We start from the raw sequence: 15,053 nt of genomic DNA on the forward strand, positions 1-15,053 counted from the left end.
ATAGCTACTCAGAAGATTGAGGTGGGAAGACCATTTGAACCCAGGAGTTCAAGACCAGCCTGGGCAGCACGGCAGGAAATTAGCCAGGTTGGGGGTCCGGGGGAGCGGTCCATGCCTGTAGTCACGACTACTCAGGAAGCTGAAGTAGGAGGGTGCTCTGAGCCCAGGAGTTTGAGGCTACAGTGTGCTATGATTGCGCCACTGCACTCCAGTCTGAACAACAGTGAGACCTCATCTCAAGAAAAAAAAAAAAAAAAGGAAAGGAAAGAAAAAAAAAACAAAAAGGTAATGGTTCTCTAATTGAGGGAATGGTGTTTGGAAAGACACATAAGGATGGCTGGCAAGATGCTTACTAATGTTCTATGTCTTGACCTGGATGTTTTAACTTTGTGATAATCCATCAAACTGTTAACTTGTATTTCTGCATTTTCCTGTTTGCTCCTGCTTTTATGTTATAAAAAAGTTTTTCTAAACATAAAAACAAAAACAATTAGCTGGAAAAAAAAATCAGAATTTTACACTTTTTGGCAGACAATTTTTTTCTCCACAAATTCTTTGGGGGGGAGAAATGTGAAATTTCCTATAATGATCAAGCGAGAACCCTGCCAATTCCTAATTCCCAAGACATACTCTGAGCTTTTTTAGGCATAATACATGAATTTCAGAAATGGTTAGTAAAAAAAAGTCATCATGAGCTTCACTAGCAGTAAATATTCCTGAATGTGCCTCCATGTTTGATGTAATTATTTAACTCGGAAAAAGAAATAGCCTATATATTTTTCTGCACCTAAGCTTTCTAGTAAGCAAGTGAGAGATATTCACCTTTCAGACTTTAGAAAAATCTTTTGTATTGATAACTCACATCAATGGGTCTTAAAACCAGCTTCAGGCCGGGCACAGTGGCTCATGACTGTAATCCCAGAACTTTGGGAGGCCAAGATGGGCAGATCACAAGGTCAAGAGATCGAGACCATCCTGGCCAACACGGTGAAACCCCCTCTCTAAAAATACAAAAATTAGCTGGGCATGGTGGCACATGCTTGTAGTCCCAGCTACTCGGGAGGCTGAGGCAGGAGAATTGCTTGAACCTGGGAGGCGGGGGTTGCAGGAAGCTGAGATCACGCCGCTGCACTCCAGCCTGGCGAAAGAGCAAGACTCTGTCTCAAAAAAAAACAGGCTCAAATAGAATACAGTTGTCTATTTTTTATTATCACTACTGTTAAATGAGCAAATGCTTGATTTTTAAATCCTTGATACAAATTGAGACATTTGATATATCTTTGCCAAAAGAAAATAGATAAAAGGAATCTACCTCCTCCACAATTCGGCAAGCACCAAAAGAAGTTAATTTATTCAACACATAAGGGTCACAACAGAATAATAAAAGCAGTCATTATTTACTGAGTTTTACTGTGTTCTGGACACTTGCTAAGTATATAAGAAACTCACTTCATCCTCACAACAATACTATGAGGAGGAATAAATTATCTTCCCCCGTTTTACAGATGAGGAAATTGAGGCTTAGAGACATCAAATAATTTGCACAATTAACAAAGCAAGTAGCAGAGGGAGCTTTCAATCAGTTCATTGGTTTGGTGTGAAATACCTGATTTCTATTTTCTACTTTGTGTCTTTATTTTAAAATTTTAAGCCTAAGGACCATGAAATGCAGAGAACATGTATGTATATGCTTACATAGATAGGGGTTTTAAAGGCCCCAAACTACTCACACGTCATAAGCCCTGTATATAGCTCTGCACCAGAACAGAGCTTAGGTTTTCTCCAAGAAACAAAACGGACTTCTCAATGATAGACGAGCAAGCCAAAGCACCGCATATAGTAAGTCTACAAAGCATTAACTGGATTAATTAGCAAGGGATTTGAGAAGCAGCTTGGAGCTAGGAAACCAAAACACTAAATTGTTTAAATACTTTGGCAAAGGATCAAGGTTTCTAGGCAGCACTGGGTCTCCTTCCATCCTTTTCATTCCATGTTTTAACACATTTAACCTGTCTGAGGTAGTTTTTCATGAGATATGAATGACATTGTCAAAATACCAAAAAGAATAGAGAATTTAAAAAATACTGCAAGCTGTTACCAATTCTGCCAACAGGCAAGAGCCCAGGCAACATTAATTACAAATCAATCGCTCAGGACATAAACAGCTCTTATCACTGGTAAACTCTCCCTCTAAAATAACTTGCTTTAGAGGGAAAAAAAAAAAAAAAACAAAGCAAATGTCTCTTCTATTATACTTGGTGAACTAATCAGGACAATGAAACCAAATAAAACAGGAGAAAATGCACCAAATAGCAAACGTGAAAAAGGAATCCTAGCTAGATGAACGCCTGGAATGCTACCGGAATAGCACTGTCATTTAGAAATAACGAAGAGGAAGTGGTCAGGGTAGGGACACTAGCTGAATGGGTTTCTGGTTTCCAGGAAGTAAGAATTTTTACAACGCAGCTGATTTTCACAAACACATATGGCAGCAAAATGATAAAAGGCGGCTTTCAACAATACAATCATGGTAGAGGTGGGGGGAATCTGTGTCCCTCTAGTAATGAAGGTAGTTTTATAATGGTCAAGCACACTCATCACAGCCCTCACCACTGCCACACACACAACTATCCAATCATAATAATACATTTCAAAAATCAAAGGATCCTTCCAGAAGTCTAGTTCATCTAGACCCTATCCACAAACTACTATTCGTTTACCTAACTCTTTATCTTGGATATCTGAATTTTCCTCTTGATTTCCAGGAAAAAAAAAAATAGAAAAAACCTGAGTACCTTTCTACTGCAAAAACTCTCAAAACACACTCCTCCACCACACACTTCGTTCACTCCGATAGAAAAAAATTAGTAGAAAAGAATCACTAACTTTCCATCAAAATACATTCTGACTTCTGTTAGGTCCTTTGGGTTTCCTGAGGATATGGTAAAAAGTGGTATATGGTATATATGCTATATAAAAGTGGGGAGAGCTTCAGCTATGAAGCCTGGCAAAAGTGAGATGGTTAGGGGTTGTTTTCTTAACCTCCCTCAATAAAATGAGGAAGATGGGCTATCTCGGAATTTGAGAATGAGAGATCTGTGTGTAAAGTATCCAGCAGGGTGTCTGACACACAGTAGGTGTTTGGCAGTTACTATTATTATTTCTCCTTGGTTCCGGGGACATGGTATGTTAAGTTTCAGGATAACATAAATTCTTTCCTGAACCAGAAATTTTATTGACAATTAGATAAACAAGCTGCTAGCAGATTACAGTAGGGTGCTATCTGTTGATTTTGAACAAAATTTACCTCAGTATGTCCAGGGCACTGTCTCCGAAGGTTTCACGACACTCTCACATTAATTGTGCACTTTCATAAAATAACTATGAGGAAAGGCTAATGGGCAATAATACCCCTGGGCTCACATATGAATTAACAAGACTGAAGGAAATCAGGGAGTTCACAGTGCGGCCAAGCTCACACAAATTTCTTGACTATGGGTATTTTATTCACCAGACTTGGCTTACTATGAGAGAAAAAGTAACACAAGTTCATTTCTTCAATCAAATTATAGAGGGGAAAAATACGGTTAAGAAGAAAAAAGCTAATATACTTTTTTACAAAAATAAAAAGGATATATAATAAAACACCAAAAGAAAGGTAGCCAAAAAGGTGGTTAAGTAAAATATATTATAGTTTGAGTCTAAGTTTTTAATATCTCATATTAGAGAATTTTTAAGTGACTTAATATCACATGCTATTCATTTCAAATTTGAGGAAATACTAAAATGTTACTGCATATAACAAATTTCTGTACAGAAAAATGTATACAGGTATACATTTTTATAAATAATTTTTAATGTTATCTTACAAATAAAAGTTGTTTATTCACGTTACAAAATTTCCCAGACTTTTTCAAAAGAAGTTCATTCCCTTTCTGTTTCATTTAACAGATAATTTACAAAAATAGTAACATAAAATGTTTTGGAATATTTATTGCATAAAATAGGCTACAATACAACTACATTTGTTATCTTCTATAGTTCCCTTACTAAACATATATTGAATACCTACTACGAGGAAAGTACTCTGAATACCGCATATTATTACATTTCTTATGCCATTAAATTCTCAAGATAATAAAATAGGCAGGGGATAGTAATTCCATATTACTGATGAGAAAACTGAGATCCAAAAAGGTCAAGTGCCTTGTCCAAGTCAGTTTACTGGCCAAGAAAGGGTCAGGATTTAAACTCCTCCCAACCGAGGATAAAGCCTGTGCATCTTATGTTTTGCATGCTGCTTTCCTATGTTCCTAGATTGTCTGCAATTAGAAAAATCAAACAATCCCACCATTCCACTACATTCACAGACACCAGTGTCTCATCACTCAACAAAGATACTTCACAATTAGCACCCCCTTGCCTGCCCCCAAGAGGGTCAACCATCTTTCAACAAACCAGGTCAAGTTAAAGGAGAAAACACAACTTCAAAATAGTCCTGTTGCATTAGCATAACCCAGAAACAATTAGATACCTATCCAGGGGTAAGGTATGGATACAAACATTGTATATATGTAGTTTTTCTGAAAACTGAAAAACCAAACTATTTTAAAAGTACTGTTCAACCAGATACTACTATCCAGGGATAAGGTATGAATAAAAACGTTATACATATGTAGTTTTTCTGAAAACTGAGACACCAAACTATTTTAAAATTATTGTTCAACACTATATAAAGAAGGCTAAAAGCACAATTTGGGAGCCCTGACTCTATCCATGGCAATCTCAACCTAAACCTCAAGGTCAGCACCTCTTTTCCTAAAGAAAAGGAAAAAACTGAGAAAGTGGAGAAACTGCCCAAACGTAAAGACCAAGAAAAACAGTGCTAGTCTACTTTGACTTCAGCTAATCCAACCTGATGGCATAAAACATATAAACCAATGCAATTTCTACATTATTCTGACACTGCTCCTGCACATGTTGTGGCAAAAAGACTGTACTATTTCTTTCATTCCTCCTATGAAACCTCTATGATGGTACCCATTAATAATCCCATTTTATAAATTAAAAATACGAAACAACTTGTACATCCTATCGTCACACAGCTTATAAACTGGCTGTACCAGAACCAGAATTTACGCTTTTAACCAACCCATACTGATGCAAAACCTTGTTCCAACAGAGAAGTTGAGCATTCCAGAAACACAACCTGACCATTAACCTTAAGCAGAGCTATTATAGACACAGGCAGCACAGTACAGACCTAGAATCGAATCAACAATCCACTACTTACTAGCTGTATTACCTTAAGGCAAGTTACTTCATCTTTCTGTGCGTTGGTTTGTAACACTTATAAAATGAGGACAATAATTAATCTCTTATGGGCTCCAGGAAGAATAAGAAAAAATACACACATACTTGTTCATCTGTGCATATATGTATATGTCTGTGTATGTGTATATGTGCGTGTATATATATAATATGTATATACTATATATAAAGCAAATAGAAGCTTAACAAATGTTAAGTTACAGCCACGAGCTTTGCTCCATTTCAATACTCAGTTATAAGAAAAATGATGATACTTGAGGAGCAATTGCAGAATCTGCTAGTGCTTTAACTGAATCCTTAGAAAACTGAAATATGGACAAGTTAAAAAAAATAGCCATATCAAGAATCATTAGTCACAACAGATCAGACCCAAAGATTTCCCAAATGTCCTTAAATTGCATTAGATATGTTGGCCAATCAATCATACAAGGCGGTATCTGGAAAGAAAACCTAACAAAGAAAATTTCTTTTTCCTTCTACATTCAGTTTCCTTGTACAGTGGCAAGTAGGATCCAATTATGGGTTTAGACCCTCAGGAAGCCCTACCTAGGAAAACCTCATTCTGAAAGAAAATCACTTCACCCTCACTCAGTGGCAGTGCCCAAACCCTCCCACTGTCTCCTCAGTTTGCAAATACAGCAGATAACGGAAATATTTTATTTATAGGGAAGTCCATAGCACATTTAAGTAGAAATAATCTTTTTAGGTGTATTATCATCTCCACAAAAAGCCACACATGGGCAAGAGCCATATCTTTTTCCATGCAGACATGTTTCACTCTGCTCACGCGGAAGGGGCAGTGCAGCAGAGCACCTGGAGGCCACAGGGACTATCCAGGTCTGGGCTGAGCCACATGCTCGACTCGACCTCGGGTACAGACAAAAAGTGTCTGTTAACGGTGGGAAGCCAAGCCTGAAAGATCATATAGACCACTTTGAACCATTACCAAGATAAGTGGTGAACGAAGGAAGCCAGCAGAGGCAAAGCCATGATGAAAGAGATGAAGCCACCCTGGTGCATGACTTTCCGGTTCCAATTGGTCCTCATGAAGCCCAGCTGGTTTTGCTTCCTGTTCTTCACTGTACAACAGACCTCTCCACCTCTATCCCTGCCCTTCCTGAGCTAGTTTTAGTGAAATTCCACCCCTTGCATTCAAAAACGCCTTAACAAGGACATTAGCCCACTGCCTGGCACACAGAAGGGATTCAATTAAACACATTTAAAAAACAGGAGTACAAACCTTATAAAATACATGATGTTAGACGGGGCATTCTCATAATTACAGTTTCCTCGACAGACAGGCCAATTTCCCTTAATCCACTTATCCAATAATTGTTAAGGAAATAAACAGTATTTGACACAACATGACACTTTATTCCAATTTATCATCTAATAATAATTAAGCATTCAAAGCTTACAATGAAAGCACAGCTCCACAGTTCATATTGTTCTTTTAAATTGAATAATTTGGAATCCTGTGAAGAGTTCCACCTTACAGCAGATTCCCTCATTCTTGTGCAAATACAATCTGTCTATCAACATATTAGCATTTCAATCACCCTTGTTTTTTTCATAACTGGGAGAAGCTGTCTTCATTTATTCCTATTGAGCATCTACCACCTATGAATTATTTCTGAAGCTAAGGCAGTAAAATTGAATTTAAATCCAAGTAAATGAGAAACCGAAACTATTTTCAAAAATAAATGTAGGACACTGGTTCCAGTTGCATACTCCCAAATATTATAAATGTTCTTTAATGATTAATTTACTTTAAGGTGAAAATAATTTCTTTTGAATTAAATTGTTATAATAGTTAGAAATGGAACATCGACCCCATGTTTCAAGGGTTTTTGTCTATTTTTTTTTTTCAAGAATTCTGGATCAATTTATATTCCTGGAGTAAATACATCCACCACTCAAAAAAAAATTTTTTAAGTCCCCTTTAAGCATCCCTTTAAGGTACTGACCATAAATGGTGTAATTTGCCCTGGACATCATTAAAATGTAAAGTTAATGAGGATTCAGCTGAAAACAGAAGGAATGTAACCTATTTTCAGGCAAAAGTTCTAACACAGCAATCAGAGGAAAAAGCTCTTTGATGTTTCTTTGTCTCTTCTCATTAATTTTTTTTGTCTCAAAAAAAAAAGACTATTTAAACTTAAAAAAAAGCACCAAAGTTTAAACATGATAATTATAACAGAACTCCAATGAGGTCGTTAGAATTTTTTATGAGATAAACAATAATCAGTCATATATACATGGAGATAACACCACCTACCTGGCAGAGTTATTATAAGTTTTACAAATATTGTAAGTAAAATGTATAGCAGAATAGCTGACACATGAAAGGTACTCACTTATATTATCTCCCTCTTTGTCACACTCTGTCCCCAAGAGCCTAGCACAGTGCCAGTACAAAAATAGTAATCAAAGAGTCGCCATTATTATTATCACATATGCTGTATTTTTTTTCCTACTGAAGAACTCACTATATTAACCCTAACCTTCTTTCCAAGATTTATGCAAGACTCAGCACCTCCTGTCACTAGGCAGGTGGGGCGTTATCCAAATAACCAGCATGGAGGAAACAGTCTCGTGTGACATTTTATCATGTGAAGTGCCTACACAGGTATAAATATTATATCTTTTCTGGTTTTATTGCCTCATTTTACAATTATGCTACTAAAGAGCAAAATAGCATGCAGAATGTTAAGTGGCATTCTGCTGCTTGGAATTTCATCCCAAGGCTCCATTCAGAATAACAAATGTGGGAGCTATTTCATCTCTGCTCTATTGTGAAGAAAGTCATCACCTTTACTTAAATATATACGAGAGTTTGACTTTCTGCAACCCATTTTGTGCTAAGTGAAATCTTAAACCAAATGTGATAATTACCAAGGTGATGTCATTTAGAAAGTAGTATAGTGCTTTCCAGAGAGACCTTACCGTACACTTTGTTATTGTTATACCAATTCCATAATTCCAGTAAACAAAGCCTAATCAGCAATAAGTGGATCTATCCAAGATGATGCACCCTTAAATACCATGAGAATTTAGAATTTCTCTTCACTCAAACAAAAAATTATAAATTCAATAAATTAATCACAGTTATTTTAAATGTTAAGAGATCATCAAAATAATGTTTCTCCAGTAATTTTCATTTTAAAGGCATTTCCACATAAATTACCTAATTTTCAGTGTTTGTTCATTCCATAAATATTCACTAAATCTTCTTAATATTGAGATCTGGTCATACAGTGGTGAAGAAAATACTGGGTGATCACTACCCTCACAGAGTTTAAGGTCCAGTACAGAAGCTCAGACAAACTAACAACTGCACAAGTAATGTAACTATAAGCTATGATAACTGCCACAAGACTATACAGTGTAAGAACAAGCTTACTTTGGGGATCTGAAAAGGTTCCCCCCTAAGGATGATTTAATGTCTGAAGTGAGACCTGAAGGAATTGGTGTAGGGGGGGTGGGGGAAGGTGAGAAAGAGGTTTAGGATAATGATAGTTGAGAAGAAATACCTAGTTTTTAAAGATATTTAGGTAAATCAATCAAATTTTTCTGATATATTGAATATAGAGGGAGAGCAGGAAGGCAGGTGACCAGGATGAAGGCAGTAGGTTTTTAGTTTGCATACTGGATTTTTAAAATGTGCTGCTCAGTGGAAGGGGACCAGAGCTTCATTCAGTTTAATGAGCAGATCATGAGTTCGAATTCAGACATTTTGAATTTCAGATACTTTCCAGGCATCCAAACAGGTTGAGAGCTCAGAAGAAATGTTTCATACCTCATTCATTTATTCAACATGCAATTCCCAAGAAACAATTTGTATTAAGTCCCATGTTTCTCATTAGGGAAAAGAAGGTGAACAGGATGCTCAGCTGCCCTTTGAAAGAAACAAGTACATTGACAGATGTGTAGAAGTACACCGGAATTCAAACGAAGGAAAGACTGAGTCTGTCTGGACAATCAGGGAAGGCAGCATGAAGAAAATTATCTTGAAGATAAATGCCAATTCCTCCAATGAGGCAAGAGAAAAGACATTTCAGACAAACAAACAGCATCTGAAAATGACAATTACTTTGCAGTGGCTGCAAGTACAATGTATGAGAGGTGAGAAGTAAAAGAAAAAACCATGAGGACCATATTTGCAGAAATACAGAGGAGCAAGAAAATATTAATGTTACAGCTCTTTCAGAATTTGTCTAGGTTTTCTGGTTTAGCAGAAAAAAAAAAAGAGAGAGAATGCTATGAACAAATGTATGCCAACAAATTAGATATATTAAATGGACAAATCTCTAGAAAAATACAAACTACCAAAACTGATTCAAGAAGAAATAGAAAATCTGAATAGACCTATAGCAAGAGATTGAATTACTAATTTGAAAACTTCCCACCAAAACAGATGAACTCAGATGACTTTACTGGAGAATTCTACCAAACATTTAAAGAAGAATGAATACCAATTCTTCATAAACTCTTTCAAAAACTAAAATATGAAGAAAAACTTTCCAATTCATTCTATAAGGCCAGTATTATGCTGATACCAAAAGCAAACAAATATAAGAAAACTAAAAATGCAAAAATACTCAATATATTAATACTAGCAAACCAAATCCAGCAACACAAAAAAAGGATTACACACCATGACCAAGTGAGATTTATCCTAAGAATGCAAGGTTGGGTGCCTGCATTAGGGCCAGGACAGCCCTTCCCACATGATAGTAGGATGCAGTAGTTCCCCAAGTCCCTTCCCCAAGCGAGAGAGACAGCCACTCAAGAAAATACCATGAAAGATACTGACATCAAAAAACTACTTTATACCCATATTTTATGCATATTTTCAATTATCCTAAGTGTCTTCATTCCATCATTCTTCTTGGAGAACTTCTCAATATTGTAAACACACTTGACATGGTTGTGCATATGTTCTGGTTTTGTAGCTGCTGTCAATCTAGTATTATATTTAGTAGTGAAACCAAATGCATTCTCTAAAAAAGTTCATTATCACACAAGGTAACTTGATTTTTGAAATGCTGTATCTACCTTCTTTTGTCCTGTTTCTCCTTCCATGTAATTTTTGTTCTATATGGAGCTAATAGAGTTGGTGTTGGAAACATTTTTATTTGCAGTCATTTTGTCTACTTTTACCACTGTACCTTATGTTTGTTAGAACCAAATCTCAAAAGCATAGCTTAGAGTTTTCAGTAGAAATGGAGTTACAGCCATTTGGGAGAATAGTCTCCAGATCATTACAATTTCTAGTTTTGTAGGAGCATAACTTGAAGCACTGCCAATACCAATGAGTGGAGAAAGACCATGGCAGGTATGGCCCATCTCCTATATGCTTGGAGTGACCTTTAGCAACATGGATGGACTTGTTATTTTACCATTCTGGACATACTGGAATATAAAGCAATTTCTATACAAGAACAATTAATTGGAGCAAAGGGAGAAAATATTCCTTTGCATATATTCCATAGGGCTGTGCAAAAATGTATATAATCAAAGTCAAGTAGTTCCATTACAGCACTGTGTTTTACGTAGTTACAACATGATGTAATTGTAGCTTTTTAAACCATGAAACTCCTTGGAGATTGTATCTTCTAGTTAAAATAAAGTACTTACAGTAGAATTTTTAAAAACAAGAATGCAAGGTTGGTTTAACATCCAAAAATAGATAATAAGCCGTATCTAGAGAATGATGAACAAAAATCACACAATCATCTCAAAAGACACAGAAAAAGCATCTGACAAAATCCAATATCCTTTCATAATAAAAAAAAATTAAACGAACTAGAAACAAAACAGAACTTCATCAAGCTGACAAAGGGCATCTAAAAAACCTATAATTAATATCATAATTATGCCAAAAGACTAAATGTTTCTCTTTAAGATGCAGATGAAGAAAAGAATATTCATTTCTGCCACTTCTATCCAACACTGTATTGGAGGTTCTAGCCAGGGTAATTAGGTATGAAAAAGAAATAAAAGTCATCAAGAATAGAAAGAAAGAAGTAGTACTATCTTGATTTGTACATTACATGATCTTACACAAAGAAAATCCTAAGAAATTCACTAAAAACCTATTAAAACTAATAAACTAGTTCATCAAATCTGCAGGATAATAGATCAATATTTTTAAAAATCAATTCTATTTCTATACACTAACAAAGAACAATACAAAAATGAAATTCAAAATTTCCATTTACAATAACATCAAAAAGATTAAGAAAAATAGGAATAAATTTAACAAGAGAATTGCAAAACTTATACTCTGAAAACTACAAAACATTATGGGAAAAAAACCCTAAACATTACCTTAATAAATGGAAAGATATCCTACATTCATGGATTGGAACACAATATCGTTAAGCTGACAATCCTCCCCAAATGAATCTACAGATTCAATTAAATCCCTACCAAAATCCCAGCTGGGCTTTTTGCAGAAATTGATAAGCTAATACTAAAATTCATATGGAGATGCAAGGGACCCAGAATAGTCAAACAATCTTTAAAAAGAACAAAATTGGAGGACTCATACTTCTCAATTTTAAAATTTACTACAAATCTACAGTAATCAAGACAGTATAGTACAGCATTAGGATATGAACAGGATTCAGAGTCCAGAAATAAATATTTGCAATTGTCAATTACAATTGTCAATTAATTTTCAACAAGGGGCCAGGCACGGTAGCTTATGCCTGTAATCCCAGCACTTTGGGAGGCTGAGGTGGACAGATCACTTGAAGCCAGTAGTTCAAGACCAGGCTGGCCAACATGGCGAAACACCATCTCTACCAAAAATACAAAAAATTAGCTGGGCATGCTGGCACGCACCTGTAGTCCCAGCTACTCAGGAGGCTGAGACACAAGAATCTCTTGAACCCGGGAGGCAGAGGTTGCAGTGAGCCAAGGTTGTGCCACTACACTCCAGCCTGGGCAAGAGAGCAAGGCTCTGTCTCCAAAAAACAAAAAAAAAATCAACAAGGAAACCAAAACAACTCAATGGAGAATTAATACTTTTCAACAGAAGGTGCAGGGGCAATTGACTACGTTTGAAAGAATAAAGTTAGACTCCTTCCTTATAAGCATATATAAAAATCAACTTGATTTGGATTGTAGGCAGGGGATACTGGTTCATGCCTTCAATCCCAACACTTTGGGAAGCTGAGGCAGAAGAATCACTTGAGGCCAGGAGTTCAAGACCAGCCTGGCCAACATAGTGAAACCTCATCTCTCCCTACCCGCCCCCCAAAAAATTAAGTGGGTGTGGTGGCATGCACCTGTAGTCCCAGCTACTTGCAAAGCAGAGGTGGGAAGATTGTTTGAGCCTGGGAAGTTGAGGTTGCAGTGAGCTAAGTTCATGCCACTGTATTCCAGCCTGGGTGACCAAGTGAGAACCTGTCTCAAAAAAAAAAAAAAAAAAAAAAAAAAGGAATGGATTATAGACCCAAATGTAAGAGCTAAAACCTAATTAATAAACAAACAAACAAACAAACAAACTTAGAAGAAAACACAGAAATAAATCATTGTAACTTTAGGATGGGCAATGGTTTCTTAGGTACCATACTAAAGAACAAACAACAAAAGAAATATTAGATAAATAGGACTTCACTGAAATGAAAACTTCTGTTTCAGATGACACAATCAAGAAAGAGAAAAGTTAACCTACAAAGTGGGAGAAAGTACTTGCAAGTCACATATCTGATAACAGGTTTGTATCTAGAATATATAAAGAACCCTTATAACCTGGTAATTTTTTAAACGACCCAGTCACTGGATAGGTATTTCTCCACAGAAAATATACAAGAAGCACACTAAAAGATGCTCAATATAATTAGGCATTAGAGAAAGGCAAATCAAAATAACAATGATATGTCACTTCATCCCCACAGAAAATATACAAGAAGCACACTAAAAGATGCTCAATATAATTAGGCATTAGAGAAAGGCAAATCAAAATAACAATGATATGTCACTTCATCCCCACTAGAATGGCTATGATAAAAGAGACAGACAACAGTATCCACTGACAAGAATGTAGAGAAATTGGAACCTTACACATTGCTGGTGGCTATATAAAATGGTGCAGCTGTTATGGAAAACAGCTTGGCAGTTACTCAAAAAGCTAAAAAATAGAATTACCATATGATCCAGCAATGCCATTCCTAGGTATATACCCAAAGGAATTGAAAGCAGAAATGCAAACATATACCAACAATGAATGACATTGTTGATTGCAGCATTATTCACAATTGCTGACAAGTGGAGATAACCAAATTGTCCATCAACAGATGAATGGCTAAACAACATGCAGTATATACATCTAATGGATAAATATTCAGCCATAAAGAGGAATGAAGTTCTGTACATACTACAACATGAATAAAGCTTGAAAACATCAGGGTAAGTGAAATAAACCAGACAGAAAAGGACAAATAATATATGATTCCACTTATATGAGGAAACTAGAATAGGCAAATTCATAGAGACAGAAAATAGGATAGAGGTTACCAGAGGTTAGGAAGGAGGGGAAAATGGGAAATTATTGTTAATGATTACAAAGTTTTTATTTGAGGTGTTGAAAAGATTTTAATAACAGATAGTGGTGATGGCTGCACAGCAGTATAAACATAATTAATACCACTAAATTTACACTTAAAAATATTTAAAATGGGAAATTTTGTTTTATATATACACATATTACTCCACAATTTAAATAATATACCAAAACCATTAATTATATCTTTTATTAATGGGCAAATTGTGTGGTTTGTGAATATCTCAAGAACCTTATTAAAAATAATTAAAATTAAACACTAAATCAATGGGTTTTTTGTTTGTTTTCATTTTTGTAGAGACAGGGTCTCACTATTTGCCCAGACTGATCTCGAATTCCTGGCCTCAAGCAATCCTTTCACATTGGCCTCCCAAAGTGCCAGGATTACTGGTGTGTGCCACTGTGCCTGGCCATAAATGGATGGTTTTACCAGCAATTAGACACAGCTGAAGAGAGAACTAGTAAACTGGAAGAAAGACTTGAAGAAGTCATTGAATGTATCAGAGAGAAACAGATTGAAAACACACACAAAAAATGGTTTAAAACTGTAAAGGACAAAAAGAGAATGTCAGACATATGTGTAATCAAAGCTCCAAAAAAAAAAAAGAAGTTCTAAGTCCTCAGATTCCAACAGCTGGTCCTAACGAAGATATATAAGAAGAAAACTCCGCTGCTAGACATATATCATTGCTAAACTAGAAAACAAGACACAAAAATATTAATTATAATGGAAAGGGACTTCAACAGCAATATAGGAAGCCAGAAGACAATGAAATGACATCTCCAATATGAGGTTAGAATAAGGACATCTTCAGATAAACAAAACTAAGATATTTGCCACTAACAAAGAATATTATTCAAGCAAGATGATTAGCCCAGATGAAAAAACTCTGAGATGCAAGAAGACATAAAGAACAAAGAAAATGGCCAGGCACAGTGGCTCACACTTGTAATCCCAGCACTTTGGGAGGCCGAGGCGGCCAGATCACTTGAGGGCAGGAGTTTGAGACCTGCCTAGCCAATATGGCAAAACCCTGTCTCTACCGAAAATACAGAAATTAGCTGGGCGTGGTGGCATGCACCTGTAATCCCAGCTACTCAGGAAGCTGAGGCAGGAGAATTGTTTGAACCAGGAGGCGGAGGTTGC

The 15,053-nt window shown here is 36.1% G+C and overlaps 1 protein-coding gene and 2 pseudogenes across 15 annotated transcripts in view; 2 read left to right on the top strand and 1 right to left on the bottom strand.

The window, feature by feature from the left end:
• The window catches only part of DENND1A (DENN domain containing 1A), a 543,118-nt gene that overhangs the window by 452,092 nt on the left and 75,973 nt on the right, over positions 1–15,053 (bottom strand). The gene's annotated exons all lie outside the window — the stretch shown is intronic.
• On the top strand, positions 9,522–9,578 carry LOC115935893 (uncharacterized; annotated as a pseudogene).
• LOC101148224 (phosphatidylinositol-glycan biosynthesis class F protein-like) lies at positions 10,133–10,783 on the top strand (annotated as a pseudogene).

The sequence above is a fragment of the Gorilla gorilla genome, chromosome 13, assembly GCF_029281585.2.
Source record: "Gorilla gorilla gorilla isolate KB3781 chromosome 13, NHGRI_mGorGor1-v2.1_pri, whole genome shotgun sequence".
NCBI classification, from domain to species: domain Eukaryota; kingdom Metazoa; phylum Chordata; class Mammalia; order Primates; family Hominidae; genus Gorilla; species Gorilla gorilla.